The following is a 17,442-nucleotide window of genomic DNA, read 5'->3' on the forward strand; positions in this document are numbered from 1 at the left end:
CCCACGGGGAATGGTGGATGTGCTTCCTTGAGGTGCTCAGGGCTGGGTTGCTCTGAGTGGGGTTGGCATGGTAGGTGCAGTGGGAACATAAACAGATGGGGGCCCTGGTGATGTGAGGGTTGTGGTGGAAGGGATGCATCATGGGACTCATACTGGATGGGAAGGTAAAGAAATCAAGAGGCATGACCCACACTCTGAAAGAATCAAGACAGTCAAAAAGGGGCTTCCCTGGTGGCGCAGTGGTTAAGAATCCACCTGCCAATGCAGGGGACACGGGTTCGAGCCCTGGTCCAGGAAGATCCCACATGCCGTGGAGCAACTAAGTCCGTGCGCCACAACTACTGAGCCTGAACTCTAGAGCCCACGAGCCACAACTACTGACCCCACGCACCACACCTACTGAAGTCCGCGTGCCTAGAGCCCGTGCTCTGCAGCAAGAGAAGCCACTGCAGTGAGAAGCCCGTGCACCACAACAAAGAGTAGTCCCTGCTCGCCGCAACTAGAGAAAGCCCGCGTACAGCAACGAAGACCCAACGCAGCCAAAAAAAAAGACAGTCAAAAAGAGATGCTTGTGAGAAGGAACAAGGAGGTGGAACCCTAAAATGTCCATCTTGGGACTTCCCTGGTGGTCCAGTGGTTAGGACTCTGTGCTTCCACTGCAGGGGGCACGGGCTTGATCCCTGGTGGAGGAACTAAGATCCCAGGTGTCACACAGTGCAACCAAAAATGAAAAAATAAAATAAAATGTCCATCTCGCTCCTTCATTACATTTCTGAGTGGAAGGCTTGTTACAGAATCCATGGATGCTAAACATTCAAATGAGGTTTGGAGATTATCTGTGGATTTTAAAGGTAATAGGCAATGAAATTCAATCCTGCTTAACTTACAGGAACTAATGCTCGCATTTCAAAGTCTAAAGCGAGACAGGACGAAAACTTTCTATTAGTTCAGCATAAATATTGCACAGGGCTAGAGAAAGAAGGCCAGATTCATGGCCCTAAATTTACTTAGGATAATGCTCACTGTGGTCAGAAACTAATCACACAGCATCGTAAGGGCTGACAAGACTCTTAAAAATATAAGTAAATTAGCAATCTTTTAAGCCAACTTTAAAAGTAAAGTCGATTCACCAATATGGCCATTTTTCCTTGTTCTTAGTAAGTTAACGTTCCCATTTTCTTTCTGTAATTGAACAACCAATTAGTCATTATTCTTTTTACTATTGAAAATAGTTTCATATATATGAAATTAGATAAATGCAAAAGGCCAAGATAGGAATGCAGTCTAGAAACTACCAAGGAGGTTTTTGCTTGTGTCTTTGTTTTGTTCTTTTACTTGTATCTAATTATAATGGATGGACATCATCACTTCAGCTGAACTGCATTTATTACCTTGAAAAAAATTCCAGGAAAATATGTTAAGGCTTAAAAAACTACCAATTAATATATGTACTAATAAAAAATAAATGCCACTGTATCAGTTGTCTGTTGCCACATTCATGCTGAGTACCAAACAACCACAAATCCTCACGGGCATACAAAACCCGGCATTTAGTGTTCACATATCTGTGGGCTTGCTGTGTGGTTCTGCTATCTTGCTGGGTTCACTCAAGTTTCTGTGGGTTGGGTGGGCGGCTCTGATTTACTCAGAACTTTATTGAGTCAGACTAACTGGGCCTGTTCTGCTTTCACTGTCCTTCTGGAACCAGCAGGCCAGCTAGGAATGTCCTACGGCGATGGCCCAAGTTCAATTGCAAAATCATTTCTCAAGACTCTCCTTGCATCCCATTTCTAACACCTCATTGGCCAAAGCCAGCCATCTGAGCCCAGGGGAGATATTACACCCTGCCCACAGTGGGAGAGAGCTGAAAGGTTACACGGCAAAGGGCACAAATACGAGGGGGGGAAGTGCAGCCTGTGGCACAATCCACCATACCCACTTCTAAGAATTTGTAAAAGGAAATGTTTTAAACAGATAAAAACAAAATGATGTACAAGAATGTTCAGCAACATACTGATTACTATATGGAAAAACTAGAAACCTAAATACCCGCGAATAGGGGCCTTTTGAAGCACATCATGATACAAGAAAATGAAAACTTATCATCTATAAAAATTGAAGTAGACCCTTTTCTTCTTTAAATGGGAAGATGCCCATTACATATTATAGAGCAGGAAGGATAAAAACAACTTAGAGAATAGAATGACTGATATGAACCCATTCATGTAAAATGTGTACGTATTTCCACATGTTACACACATGAGAAATATCTGAAACAATGTCATCTGAGGTTTTCTTGCAATTGTCAAGTTCTAGGTGCTTGTTTTTCTCTGTATCATTTGACTTTAATAGTGTACAAGTATTGGGGCTTCCCTGGTGGCGCAGTGGTTGAGAGTCCGCCCGCCGATGCAGGGGACACGGGTTCGTGCCCTGGTCTGGGAGGATCCCACGTGCCGCGGAGCGGCTGGGCCCGTGAGCCATGGCTGCTGAGCCTGCGCGTCCGGAGCCTGTGCCCTACAACGGGAGAGGCCACAACAGTGAGAGACCCGCGTACCGCAAAAAAAAAAAAAAAAAAGTGTACAAGTATTATTTTTACAGAAGCAGTAACATGCTCAAAAGATAAGTAAATTACTCATCTTTAAAATTAAATATAGGAGAAAGAGGAATGGATAAAGAAGATGTGGTACATATATACAATGGAATACTACTCAGCCATAGAAAGAATGAATGTTTGCCATTTGGAACAACATGGATGGACCTGGAGGGTATTATGTTAAGTGAAATAAATCAGACTGAGAAAGACAAATACTGTATGATATCACTTACATGTGGAATCTAAAAAATACAGCAAACTAGTGAATATAACAAAAAAAGCCGACTCACAGGTATAGAGAACAAACTAGTGGTTACCAGTGGGGGGGGGGAGGGGCAACACAGGGCTAGAACAGTAAGAGGTACAAACTAGTATGTATAAAATAAGCTACAAGGATATATTGTACAACACAGGGAATGTAGCCAATAATTTATAGTAACTATAAATGTAGTATAACCTTTAAAAATTGTGACTTACTATGTTGTATGCCGAAAACTTACATAATACTGTACATCAACTATACCTTGATTTTATTAAAAATTAAACATAGGAGAAAATAGACCTTTGCTCTTAATTTAATTCATGACTCATTGTCAAGATTTATACTGGAAGTCCCAGTTTTTCTGCACAAGAAAAGAGTAACTACTCATTTAAAAACGTTTCATTTTTTTATTAAACTTGGGTGGGAAGTACAAAGGTGTTTGTTATGTTATGCTTTATACTTTTTGTGTGTCTTATTTATTTCATAATAAATATTTTTGAAATTTTTTAAAACCAAACCTGTTTCACTACTCAGTGTACTTTATTACAAATGCAATTTTTTAACATCTTTATTGGAGTATAATTGCTTTACAATGTTGTTAGTTTCTGCTTTATAACAAAGTGAATCAGCTATATGTATACATATATCCTCATATCCCCTCCCTCTTGCGTCTACAAATGCAATTTTTATTAGTTCTGAGACTCTTAATGTCCTATACGGAAAATTTTCAAATTTGAGACTATTTTTAATAATTTGCTCAAAGCCTCTAAGAAGTAATCATCATTTAATAAAGCTATCATTTATGGAACTCCTACTATATACAACAGACTATATCAAGGGCCACTCAGGGTTTGTTTTTAAGTACATGACAAAGAGTCTACTTTTAAAGAGGAAAACGCTTCATATTTTGAAGAACAGTCCCTAAGTAGGATATGATACAAAGAATTTCTGCCTCTAAAATGATCTAGGGAGGACTTTCCTGGCGGTCCAGAGGTTAACACTCTGCTTCCACTGCAGAGGGCACGGGTTCAGTTCCTAGTCAGGGAACTAAGATCCCACAAGCCACGTGGCACAGCCAAAATAAATAAATAAAATAATCTAAATGTCAAAGCTAGATTTCATGGAGAAGATTCATCTCATCTATGAGACTCTCATATAAGTATAGGTGTTCTACGCCCATGCTTCTATTGGCTTGAAACTTCGCTCCAAAAACTATAGACAGTCAATAGCCAACTTTAAGACCCAATTACAAGCATCTTGCCCACAGAGTACCAAATGGAATATGTATTCGAGAAAAAGAACAAACACAGTGATATTAAACAGTGATATTGCTTAGCACAGCAATCCAAAGTTGGCCAGTGTCCCAAGGTGACTGTTCTCCAAGGCTACTTAAAGTAGTTTGTTGTCAAAAGAGAATGGTTTGCTGTCAAAAGAGTCTAACGTACACACCTCGGTCTTGGCTTAGTATGACTGTGCACACAGATTCAGCTATGACATTGTCAAATCACCGTCCTCCACTTTCTACCAAAAATGGGGATTCAGCTATCTCTATGTTAACATACACTGCAAGAGCTTTGCATCATTGCCAAGTGACATACTGCAGCCAGACTTCCTAGTAGAGGACTGAAATGGTGATACATTCATTTTAGTTCTTCAATACCAACTACCTGCTAGAGGTAATATTTGTTTCTTTAAACTCCTGTAGTTTATTTTTCCAGTACAATTGCACTTATGTGTTGATTTACATTTAAAGCATTTTCATCTAGGTCCTGCCTTCCTTCACTGACTGTTTATCCCTTAAGGCAAGAACAGCACCTATTCATCATTGAAGCCCCAGAACACCTACTACACTGTCTGGTAAAGAGCAGACTCTCAATAAATGGATTTTTTAAAAATGAATAAATTCTAATTCTGTTTCTAATTCTGAGCTATAAAAATTAATCTGATGAGATAAGAGCACTGGACTTTCAGTACAGAGATATAGCAGACACCGTTGGCTATCAACTCCACATTCACTTTGCAATACTGTCCTATGTTACAGCAAAACCTGCCTCCAGTGACGGAGACTAAAAATGCCAGATACTCACTTTTCCTGACCTCCTTGCAATTAGGAATAAAAATGTAACCAACTTCTAGCCACACTGATACCTGGAGAAATCTTTGGAGAATTAATTCTTGGAAAGATGTACCCCCTAATTAAAGAGGGGGAGAAGGAAAGAATGTGAAAGTGAGAGAAAGAAGAGATAAGAGATGGAGAGGGAGGGAGGGAGAGAGAAGTAGACAAGGTCAAGGAAGAAAGAGGGAGGGGGAAATAGAGAAACAGAGTGGAAGAGGTGGGCAGGAAACGACGAAGGGAAAAAGGAAGAGGGAGGAGGAGAGGGAGAAGGAGAGAGAGCTATCCTATCTCTCCCTTCCTGCTTTGGGTTGATTCTGTAATGGGAAGATGTGATGGCTGGAGCTGTTGCAATCATCTTGTGGCCTTGAGGGGAAGGTCAAGAGAATCAAAGAGACACAAGCCTAGCTCCTTGAACTAACCTGGAACCACTTGCTTCCAGTCTTCTGTTCATGTGAGATTGTTAATGGTCTTTTGTGTTTAAGCCTATATTAGCCAGATACCCTGCCATATGCAGCTGAAAGCATCCTATCTGATAGGTTTAAGCCCCAGCTCTGCCACTTACTATCTGTATGACCTTAGAAAAACTTCTTAATATCTCTGATTCTCCATTTCTCTATCACTGCCTTCCTCACAGGAATGGTATAATGAGTGGCTATGAAAATTGATTTAATTACAGGTTGAAGCTATAGATATCCTCACACTTTGTCAATGATTGTTGACAGATCATGTCTTCAAATCCCAAACTCGACAGGTAAAGAAAAGCATACCATAGAAACAAAATCACAATCTGCTGATGAACAGCAGCAAATAAATTTCTCATATCTCCAGGTTATATTCCTTCCAAAGAGAATTCCCAAAGACTTACTTACCAACTTACCAACTACCAAGAATTAGTTTTTTTCATGCAACACGATACCATGATTTTAAATAATACAGATTTTAGTTTTCTTAAAATATGTTGAAAGTGGGCCAAGGAACACTTTTCTGGAATGTAGTTATCGCAAATACGGACTAATTACAGGACAAACCCAAGGGCTGTTTTTCTGTGCAGGTTGCACACTAACTCACTGTGGGTAATGGCCCAGTCACTTAGAGCAGCACATAATTACTCAGCAGTTAGGACTTCCCTGGTGGTCCAGTGGTAAAGAAGCCACCTTCCAATTCAGGGGACACGGGTTCGATCCCTGGTCAGGGAACTAAGATCCTACATGCCGCAGGGCAACTAAGCCCACTTGCCACAACTACTGAGCTCGTGCGCCTCAACTAGAGCCCACGTGCTGCAAACTACAGAGTCCACACGCTCTGGAACCCGCGCGCCACAACTACAGAGCCTACGTGCCCTGGAGCCTGCACACCACAACTAGAGAAGAGGAAACCCACACAACACAACTAGAGAGAAGCCCGCACACCACAGTAAAAGATCCCACATGCTTCAACAAAGATCCCGAGTGCCACAACGAAGACCCAACACAGCCAAAACTAAATAAATAAATAATAAATCTTAAAAAAAAAAATTACTCAGCATTTACAGCTAAGTCTTTTCTATGCTTTTGCCAAATAAAACCATGAAAATACTATAAGACTGTAAGGCAAGCAAATGATTCAGAGAAAGCATAAGTGTTGTATGTACAGGTCACTTAGTGTCTGATTCAGAATGATTTTTGCTTTTAGTTGCACACACTTGTGTGGGAAAACTCCAGCCTGCTTAAGCTCTATCAAGCAGAAGCACTGCTCAACCTGCCCTTCACGTAAGAGGCTTGAGTTTGAAGATGTCTTGCTAATGATAGTCGCCTGTAGGAACTACTATTTTGTCTGCTCCACATACACACTTTCCTCTCTCCTTTCTTCTAGTAAGAAACTCTCCCCACCAGTCACAGGCTTGGGCATGTGACCCAAACAGGATCGGTCAAGGGCAACAGCCTCCTGAACCCAGTGATTGGTTCAGGGATGTGCACATACGGCCAATCAGAATCCTTCCCTGGGTTTACTGTATGAATGTTAGTAAAAGTCCATCTCCAATAAGAGAGAGTCAGCTGGCACATAGGAAGAACTAGTTAAATCGTTTGGATGAGGCTTTTAGCTTCTGCATATGGGCAGGTTGCCAATCGAAATGACTTCTGACGAAAATTCTCTGGTTAATTCAGTCATGTGACTTAATTGCTCCTCCAAATAGTAGTCAGCAAAAAGTGGGTGGCAAAGTCAGCCGTCATGTGAACTCAGAAAAGGCTTGACTTAGCTATACCACTGGACACAGTGATTAACATGAGAAGCAGAAATAGAGAGTAACTAAGAGTAAAGAATAATTGATCCAGAGAAGAGAAGAATCTAGAGCAGCATTATCCAACAGAAACTTCATGTAAGCCACGCATATAATTTTAAATCCTCTAGTAGCTATGTTTCCGAAAGTAAAAGGTGAACATAATTTAAACAATTTCTTTTACTTTATATAGCCAAATCTTATTATTTCGACTTGCAATCGATATTTTTAAATTGTTAGTGAGACATTTTGCTTTCTTTTTTTAGTAGTAAGTCTTGAAATCCTGTGTGTGTTTTATACTTACAGCTCATCTCAATTCAGACTAGCAGTATTCTATGTGCTCAATAAACACATGTGGCTGGTGGCTACCATATTGGATAGTGAAGCTCTAGAGAATAAGATATCCTAGTTTTTAACTTTTGCTGGCAGCTCCCTAATATCTCTTTGAGCTGAGAATCAGTGATTCCCCTAGATCCAAAGCTTCATTTACCAGCACAATATGTAGAAATTCCATCCTGGGTAAATTTTTTGGTTTTTTGTGGATTTTTTGTTGGTTGGTTGGTTTTGTTTGTTTGTTTTTGGCTGCACTGTACAGCATGCAGGATCTTAGTTCCCCACCCAGGGGTCAAACCCGTGCCCCCTGCAGTGGAAGTGCAGATTCTTAACCACTGGACCACCAGGGAAGTCCCCATCCTGGGTATTTTCAATGGCAAATTCAAGATTCCATGTGGGTGTGGATACACCCAAGTATGTGAGCCGAGAATCTGAAACACTTCATGTGGATTACGACACCTGCTCAGTGAAAATATGACCATGGATCATCTATCCTGTACTTGCAACCAGGTTGTTGAGCAACTCTCTTGGAGAAAAATTACATAACTCAGAGCATTGGTACCATTACAAATTCAAAGCTTTAAACCTCAGATAGAAACTCAGTTCTACCGAGAAATTCCGTCCCTGGTCAATCCCCTTTCCCACTGTCCTCCACAGCTATGTCACACCTTCACCATTTTCCTTAAGCCCCTTACCTCAGCATAGCCCCTTCTTCTGGCAATTTTCCGTGCACAACCCTAACCTTCCTTCATAGAGAAATGGAGCCCTCATGTAAGAATTCCATTTCCCTACACTTGTTTCCTCCTTCAAACTTCAGACTTCAGCCTTTATCCATCCTTTTCTGCCTCTTGTCTAACTCCTGTCACCTCCCGTCTTCTGGGCTCGCTCCATCTACTATACCACTTCTTGCACATTCAGCCTTTCTTCTCTACTTTCTCCTCTCTTCAGCATATAAACCTGTTCAAATTTCTATTGTATTGAAATTATATACATCCAATTATTCCTATTGCTTGCTTTCTCTGTATCCTTTCAAAGCAATCTATCCTCCTTTCTCCACGAAAACTGCCCTAAGATCATCAGATGCCTCTTCCTGGAAAACCCAGAAGAGTCTGTTCTGTCTTTGCTATTGTTTCTCAGCAGCATTTGACCGAGTTGAACATGCTCTCTGTCTTGAAAATCTTTCCACCATTCACTCCACGACACAGTCACTCTCCTGATTTCTTCCATTTCTGGCTACTCTTCACAATCCCTTTGCCGCTTTGTTCCCCCCCCTGCCTATTATTTAAATATTGTTGTTCCTTAAGTTCCAATCATCTACCTCCTTGGCTTTCCAAGTGTGGTCTGTGAAGCAGTAGCATCGTCACCATCTGGAGCTTGATGAAAATTCAGAATCTTGGGCCTTGCCCCAGGGCTTCTGAATCAGAATCTGCATTTTAACAAGATTCCCAGGTGATTTATGTGCACATTCAAGTTTGAGAAGTGCTGTTTTCCCCTGGTCTCTTCTTATTCTACACATTTCTCCATGAGTGATCTCATCCGCTCTCATGACTTTCATCACTACCCATATACCAATGACTCAAACGTGCATCTCCAGCCCGGCTCTCTTGTCTGAGCTCCTTGCATATCTATAAAATTGCCGACAGGAGACTTCCCTGGTGGTGCAGTGGTTAAGACTCCGTGCTCCCAATGCCGGGGGCCCAGGTTCGATCCCTGGCCAGGGAACTAGATCCCACATGCATGCCGCAAGTAGGAGTTCACATGCCACAACTAAGGAGCCCACCTGCCGCAACTAAGGAGCCTGCGTGCTGCAACTAAGGAGCCGGTGAGCCGCAACTAAGGAGTCCTAGAGCTGCAACTAAAAGAGCTTGCCTGCCACAACTAAGTAGCCGGAGAGCCGCAACTAAGGAGCCCTCGAGCTGCAACTAAAGGAGCCCACCTGCCGCAACTTAGACCTGGTGCAACCAAATAAATATTTTTTAAAAAAATTTAGTATGATCCCACAGACAAATCTGATCCCACGTGTTCAGATAAGGGAGAGATCATGAGAGAGGAGTAATCATAAAAGACCTCACCTTGGAGCTGGGGTTGAACTTGACCTGAGCCTATGAAAATGCGGAGGGCAGGGATTCAGATAAAGGGAAAGGGAAAGGACGTGTAAAGCACATTTATCTTTTTTTTTAATTTTTTAGAAAAATTTTATTGGAGTATAGCTGCTTTACAACGTTGTGTTAGTTTCTACTGTACAGCAAAGTGAATCAGCTATACGTATACATATATCCCCTCTTTTTTGGATTTCCTTCCCATTTAGGTCACCACAGAGCACTGAGTAGAGTTCCCTGAGCTATACAGTAGGTTCTCATTAGTTACCTATTTTATACATAATATCAATAGTGTATACATGTCAATCCCAATCTCCCAATTCATCCCATCCCCCCCTTTCCCCCTTGGTATCCATACGTTTGTTCTCTACGTCTGTGTCTCTATTTCTGCTTTGCAAATAAGATCATCTATACCAATTTTTTCAGATTCCACATATGTGCATTAATATACGATACGTATCTTTATAATTGATATGTAAGGCTTTCTCCCAAGGCAGCCGTCTTCTGCCAGGGAATCTAAGGAAGAAGTAGTGGTTCAGTGTTTCTTCAGCTGGTGTGAGAATTCCCCTAGATCTCTTAGTCTCTATCCTCTTCAAATTTCTTTTCATTAATTGAACAGATGTTTACTGAGATCCTGCTATGTGTCAGGTACTGTTCTACATGCTGGAGATAAAGTAATGAAGAAAATGCAAAAATTGCTGCACTCACATTCTTGGTAGAAATCTTTTTTTAAATTCACTTTTTATTTATTTTTTTGGCTGCATTGGGGTCTTCGTTTCTGCACGCGGGCTTTCTCTAGTTGCAGCGAGTGTGGGCTACTCTTCGCGTGCTTCTCATCACGGTGGCTTCTCTTGTTGCAGAGCACGGGCTCTAGGTGCGCAGGCTTCAGTAGTTGCGGCTCGCAGGCTCTAGAGTGTAGGCTCAGTAGTTGTGGCACATGGGCTTGGTTGCTCTACGGCATGTGGGATCTTCCCGGACCAGGGCTTGAACCCGTGTCCCCTGCATTGGCAGGAGGATTCTTAACCACTGCACCACCAGGGAAGTTCCTTGGTAGAAATATTTATTTTCTCCTCTTAATGAGTCATTTAAAAAGAGACTATCATGCAAATCGAGTCCTTTAGTGATGAAGCTCCAGGGCTCAGGAAGAATCCCAAGACATCACATGAAATACTTTAAGGCAAAGGCCTTCTGTTGGTGAAACTTATGAGTAAGTGTCAATAGGCAAAGAAGGCCTGGATCCTTTATGTTCCCACTGGCCCTACCGAGAGGCTTGCTGGGATGACCCCCTGGCAACCCGAAATGACTTATGCAGCTATTCAGTGCTTATATATGCTAGACCCTGATATCACAAAGAGGAATAACATCTCTGTCCTCCAGTAGGGAGAGGAGGTGAAGTGTGAATGGAACAGTGCAAATCCACCACCACATCTGAGAAAATTTTCCCAAGTAGATTACTAGGTTTATCAGTGTAAATAAAAACAGTGTGAAACATCCTGTTGTATCTCTTATTTTGTATAGATTTCACTTGTGATACATTCCCCATTGCTAGGATAGACTGATTAAAACCAGCATTAGAGCCCAAAGACCAAAAAAATTAACTAGTGACACACGCCCACAAAAGTGAAGGTTAGTCTAGTAGAGTTCAGTTATGAGCAGAAAAATACCGATAACAGAACACTAAACCACAGAAAATAGATAGTGGAATTATCAATTAACTGCAAAAATGGAGTGTTTCTTTGACACTTTCATAAAGTGATATTTTCCTCAAATTCCAAAGATAATTGTAAAAGTTGGAACTGTAAGTCACCACATGTATCTTCACATTTCTCTTTTTATATTGTATTTTAGTGCCAATAAAATATAATAGGGGAGAAAAAAGTAGAGCTTTGATATCAGGCCTCTTACCTTTTCATTTGATTTCAATCTTATATTTCTAGAAATACACAATAGTGCCAAATAGCTTTCTTTATCTTGGGTTGGTTTTTCTGTATATTAGCAGTCATTGTAAAATTATTGCACTCCTACATGGAGACTAAAATTCCAGACAACAGTTACTGACAAATTTCTCTACAGTTCACTGATTCCTCAAAGAAAATGGGTTTTCTACACAGCTAAAATTAATTATCATTGTAACAGAAATCAGAATGCATCTGACAGCTGGAACAGAAAACACAGCTTTCCTTTTTTATCATATCAGTAATAACATTCTCCAAAACCAATCTGTATAGTATAATCTTCCTAAAGAAATACCTACCCATGATACATACTTACTGTGCAAAAGTCAGTCACAAAAATCTCCTGAACGGGAGGGATGCAGGTTTGGGCAGTGAGAGAAGGTATCAGGGAATGTTTTATCACCTCTTGCTTGCCCCAAGAATACATAGGATCTGGGAAAGTGATGCTATGGTACCAGGCAGCCCAAGATGGCAAGTTTCAGGGTGTTTAAGTACTTCTGCCTAACAAGCCACCCAAAACTTGATGCCTCAAAACAGCAGCCATAACAGCAAGGTCCTACCGTGGAGAACAGGGAACTATATTCAGTATCCTATGATAAACCATAATGGAAAAGAATACTAAACAAAGAATATATATATATATATATATATATATATATATATATATATATAACTGAATCACTTTGCTGTACAGCAGAAAGTAACACAACATTGTAAATCAACTATACTTCAATTAAAAAAAAACAAAACAGCATCCATGTATTATTGCCCACACATGTATGGGTCAGCCAGGCAGTTTGCTGCTGTGAGCACACTCCAGTCTGTAGGCAGCGGGCTGGTCAGCTGTGCACTGGGCTCTCAGCAGTGGCTCCAGCAGAGACGCTCCTCCACATGGTCTTATCTTTCAGCCAGCTAGCCTGGGCTTGTTCCCATGCTGGTGGCAAGGAGAGAACAGAAGCGTGCAAAGCCCTTGATGACTGGGATTGGCCAAAGCAAGTCACCAGCCAGCCCAGATTCAAGGGACAGGGAAATGGACTCAACCTCTTGACGAGAAGGTCTTCAACGTCACGTGGCAAAGGGCTAAAATACAAGGACAGAGAATTATTCAAGTGTCTTGGCCGTAAGTCTAACATCCCTAGGAAACCCCCGGCTAGTCTCCTTAGGTGTTATAGTTCTACCTGGCACATCCCTGAGGAACTGTTCTTGCTGAGACTTTATCTTACTGTGACCCTGTCTTGCAGTCGCCATTACTCTCTAAAGGGCAAGTCAGAGAAGACAGGGCCAAAGGGGGAGAGGAAGACACTACCTGTGTCCACAGGGCTTTACTGTCTCTCGACTCCCACCAATAATACACCCAAACCCTTGCTCTGGCCTCTCAGTGGGAGAAGTAAGCTTCCCTGCCCCTCACCTGTGGGACAGCCACGTGCCTTGCTTTGGCTGATGAGACGTGCCACCAGCAAAGATTTAAAATGTGCTTATGCATTAAGCTTACGCTATTGCACTTGGGCCATTGCCATGAGAAAAACATACCCTGGGAAGACACTGCCCCTTCAGCACAGAGCAAACCAGCCCGGACACCCCAGAGCACATGAGCCAAAATTAAATGCTTGTAGTTGTATGCAACTGAAATTGACTGAATTCTTGATAAACTGAGTTAAGAGTAGATGAAGTTGATTTACAATGTTGTGCCAGCCTCTGCTGTACAGCAAAGTGACTCATTTATCCACATATACACATTCTTTTTTTTATATTCTTTTCCATTATGGTTTATCCGAGGAGACTGGACATAGTTCCCTGTGCTCTACAGTAGGAGCTTGTTGTTTATCCATTTCTAAATGTAATAGTTTGCATCTACCACCTTCATGAAAAGACTCACCATTATTTATTTATTTATTTATTTATTTATGGCTGCATTGGGTCTTCGTTGCTGCGTGCAGGGGCTACTCTTCATTGCGGCGTGTGGGCTTATTGCAGTGGCTTCTCTTGTTGCGAAGCACGAGCTCTGGGCGCACAGGCTTCAGTAGTTGTGGCACGTGGGCTTCAGTAGTTGTGGCTGGTGGGCTCCAGAGTGCAGGCTCAGTAGCTGTGGCGCACAGGCTTAGTTGCTCCGCCACATGTGGGATCTTCCCAGACCAGGGCTTGAACCCGTGTCCCCTGCATTGGCAGGTGGGTTCTTAACCACTGAGCCACCAGGGAAGTCCCAAGATTCACCATTATTAAAGTTGCCTTTTTTGATTTAAAAAAAAAGGAGTGGATGAAGAAGGAAGGAGGAGAACAGGAATTCTGAAGGCAGGAAACCAGCAAAGAGGTGATGGAATCATCATCTTTAATACAGGTTTATTCAACACATGAATTTTCTGAGAGAAATCATGCAGAGTCATTTTTACTCACTGAATGTTACAAGCATTAATACACGAGCATCTTTTCTACCTCTGCGTGTGTGTGTGTGTGTATGTGTACTTCTTGTTTAATGGTAGGCACTGGTTGTGGCTAATCATTAAGAGAAAACTTTGTATTATTTTTGTAAGCATAACAGGATACATTGGTGTTTGCTAAAGAAATGTCCCATATTCCCCCATCTGTGAAATGGAGATTAACATGTTAAGATGCCTCAGAGGGTTTTGTTTTCTGGGATATTTTTTCCCTGAAGAATAATGGAAAAGATAACGGAAAAAATGTACGGAAATACAAAGCGGTATAAACAGTAAATAATAATTACTTGTGAGAATTGAAATGAGGATTGCTTTGCCAAGAATCTTGAGTTAGATTAATGCTCCATTATTTGCGAGGAATAGCTAATGAGAATCCTCATTAAAATTTCTCGTTTTCTACCGACTGACTCTTTACCAGGTCGAAATTATTAGCAAATCCCGATCAAGCATTGTGAAGCAGAAAGATATTCAAGGCAAGCAGCATGATTTCCTTTTGGGACACGGCTGACTAGGGTTGTCAGAAGTCACCTAGCCATGGCAGAAAGACATGGAGCTTCCAGTTAGGGACGAAAACAATCACCCCCCAGCAGATAAAGCTGCACAAGGGCACTAGAGCCTCTAGTTAGTTAGCTGGACGGCTAACTGATGTGCTATCTGTACTACTACCATTCCAGAAGACTTATTGCTGGTTTACGCCTGCACACCAGTAATAATAATAACAATAATAACAGCCACTACTCATTGAGCAACAAGTATGTGTCAGGAACTTTATATAAATGAGCTTATCCTGACATCGATCATGTCCAGTTCTTTATATATGATAGATGCCAACACACATGTGTTTAATAAATGAATGAATGTTTATAAATACTATTAGCTCTTTAACTCTTTCTTACAGATAGGAAACTTAAATAACTTGGGTGGTAAGTGATAGAGCCACAAAGTAAAAAAAAAAACCTTTTCTGAACCCAAAGCCTAGTCTCTTTCTATTACATCTCCAGTGTAGACACGAAGAACAGAATGGAAACAAACAGAATCCCTGCTCTTTAGACATTTCTGGTCTCAACCAGTAGAGATGTTACCTGCCGCATCCTGAGTTGGGCTGACCGTCCTGCAAGGTGAGGTGGAGAGGTGTGGCTTAGATCACGTGACTTTCTCTACCCCTCTCTCCCATGTCTCTGAGGCTGTGCTCTCTGGATATCAGAGAAAGGTATCCTGGTGCTTCCAAGCAAAGAGTCCGCCCAGTAGGGCTCCCAACTTCACCCCGCCCTAGTTCTTCTCATTGCTCTACCGCCCCGCGAAAGTAATGACCTGCCCTTGTACCCCCTGTTCTACAAAGATGCCCTGTTCCTTGCTGCAGGAAAACACACGGGTAAGTCTGGGCTTCCAGGATCCCTTAATTTTCTTGTTCAATTTTCCTCTTATTTACCGGACAGAACACCACCACCCCTGACTCCCACCAGGTCCCACTCAGATCACCACGTGCCTCTCTGGTGTTTACTAGGGTATCCTGAGCATAAAATCTGAAGCCAGAAATCCCAGCTCTGCCATTTACTCACTGACTTTGAGAATGTCTCAAGACCATCTAAGCCTTCGTTTTCTCATTTATAAAGTGGGGACAAATCTAAACAGAAAAAAAAAAGGACTTTAGAGCAGGCCTTTTATAGCTCACCAAAATTATCATTAATCCAGGTACTTCAGATAGAGTATCATAACAAGTTGGGGTGAAGGAGAGTGAGCTTTTAAAATTTTATTGAGGTATAGTTGATTTACAATGTGTTAATTTCTTCTGTACAGCAAAGTGATTCAGTTATACATACATATATTCTTTTTCATATTCTTTTCCATTATGGTTTGTCACAGGATGTTGAATATAGTTCCCTGTGCTCTACAGTAGGACCTTGTTGTTTATCCATTCTCTATATAACAGTTTGCATCTACTAACCCCAAACTCCCAATCCTTCCCTCCCCCACCGCTTCCCCTTTGGCAACCACAAGTCTGTTCCCTATCTGTATCTGTGAGTCTGTATTTGTTTTGTAGATATGTTGATTTGTATCATATTTCAGATTCCACATATAAGTGATATCATATGATATTTGTCTTTCTCTTTCTGACTTACTTTGCTTAGTATGATAATCTCCAGGTCCATCCATGTTGCTGCAAATGGCATTATTTCGTTCTTTTTGATGGCTGAGTAGTACTCCATTGTATATATGCACCACATAAGAAGACTGATTTTATGTGAGGGATGTTCTCTATGACCAAAGACCATAGCCCCTAGAGCCCTGCCTGATCCCCCTTCAACATTAGCCTTGAATCACAGCTCTGAAAAGAGGTAGACATAATGAAAGGTCAGAGGGCGAGGATTCTTGTTTGGTTCACTGGTATGTCCCAAGGACCTGGCACATAGTCAGTGCTCAATAAATATCTGTTGAATGAATGAACGGAGAAATTGCCATAAAAGACTAAACTTAGAGCAATTCCACCCACTGAGGAAGTAGTCGACTTAGTGGTTTCAAGCAGTGATTTAGGTATCTGATGGATCTGAGTTCCAGTTCTTGATCTGCATCTTATTATGTGAGCTTGGCCAGGAGTTAAGTTTTCTCAGGCCTGAGTTTCATTATCTGAAAATGGATATAATAATAACACCTATTTTCTTAAAGGTCGTTTGAAGGATTAAATGAGATAATACGGGAAAACATTTAACACAGTGTCTGGCACACAGACTAATTGCCAAGAGGAATAAAAACAAAAGATTGGGTGAGGGGGTAGTCACGTGAGCCAGAGGCCTTTTGGCTCATGGGATACATTTGTGTTCTGTTTACAGGGATAAGTGACAGAGATTCAGTCATTCATTCAGCAAGTATCAATATGTTTTAGGCACTTTCTCTGAGCCAGACACTGATGCAGGCAAACGGGATGCTTCAGTGAACAAAACAAAGCACCCTAGGGCTTCCCTGGTGGCGCAGTGGTTAAGAATCCACCTGCCAATGCAGGGGAAATGGGTTTGAGCCCTGGTCCAGGAAGATGCCACATGCTGCAGAGCAACTAAGCCCATGCGCCACAACTACTAAGCCTGTATGCCACAACTACTGAGCCTGTGCTCTAGAGCCCACGAGCCACAGCTACTGAGCCTGCGTGCCACAACTACTGAGTCTGTGCTCTAGATCCCACGAGCCACAACTACTGAGCCTGTGTGCCACAACTACTGAAGCCCACGCGCCTAGAGCCCGTGCTCCGCAACAAGAGAAACCACCGCAATGAGAAGCCCCTGCACCGCAATGAAGAGAAGCCCCTGCTCGTGGCAACTAGAGAAAGCCCGCACACAGCAACAAAGACCCAATACAGCCAAAAATAAATAAATATAAATAAATAAATAAATAAAATCTATAAG

At 41.7% G+C, this 17,442-nt stretch overlaps 1 non-coding gene across 1 annotated transcript; it reads left to right on the forward strand.

Moving 5' to 3' along the window:
• Positions 1-9,210: 9,210 nt before the first annotated feature.
• On the forward strand, positions 9,211-9,283 carry TRNAW-CCA (transfer RNA tryptophan (anticodon CCA)). The gene has a single exon. It is a non-coding gene; the product is annotated as a tRNA-Trp (tRNA).
• Positions 9,284-17,442: the final 8,159 nt, after the last annotated feature.

Source organism: Aethalodelphis obliquidens, unplaced genomic scaffold (assembly GCF_003676395.1).
Source record: "Aethalodelphis obliquidens isolate GAN/ISIS:26980383/991018 unplaced genomic scaffold, ASM367639v1 scaffold56, whole genome shotgun sequence".
Lineage (NCBI taxonomy): Eukaryota > Metazoa > Chordata > Mammalia > Artiodactyla > Delphinidae > Aethalodelphis > Aethalodelphis obliquidens.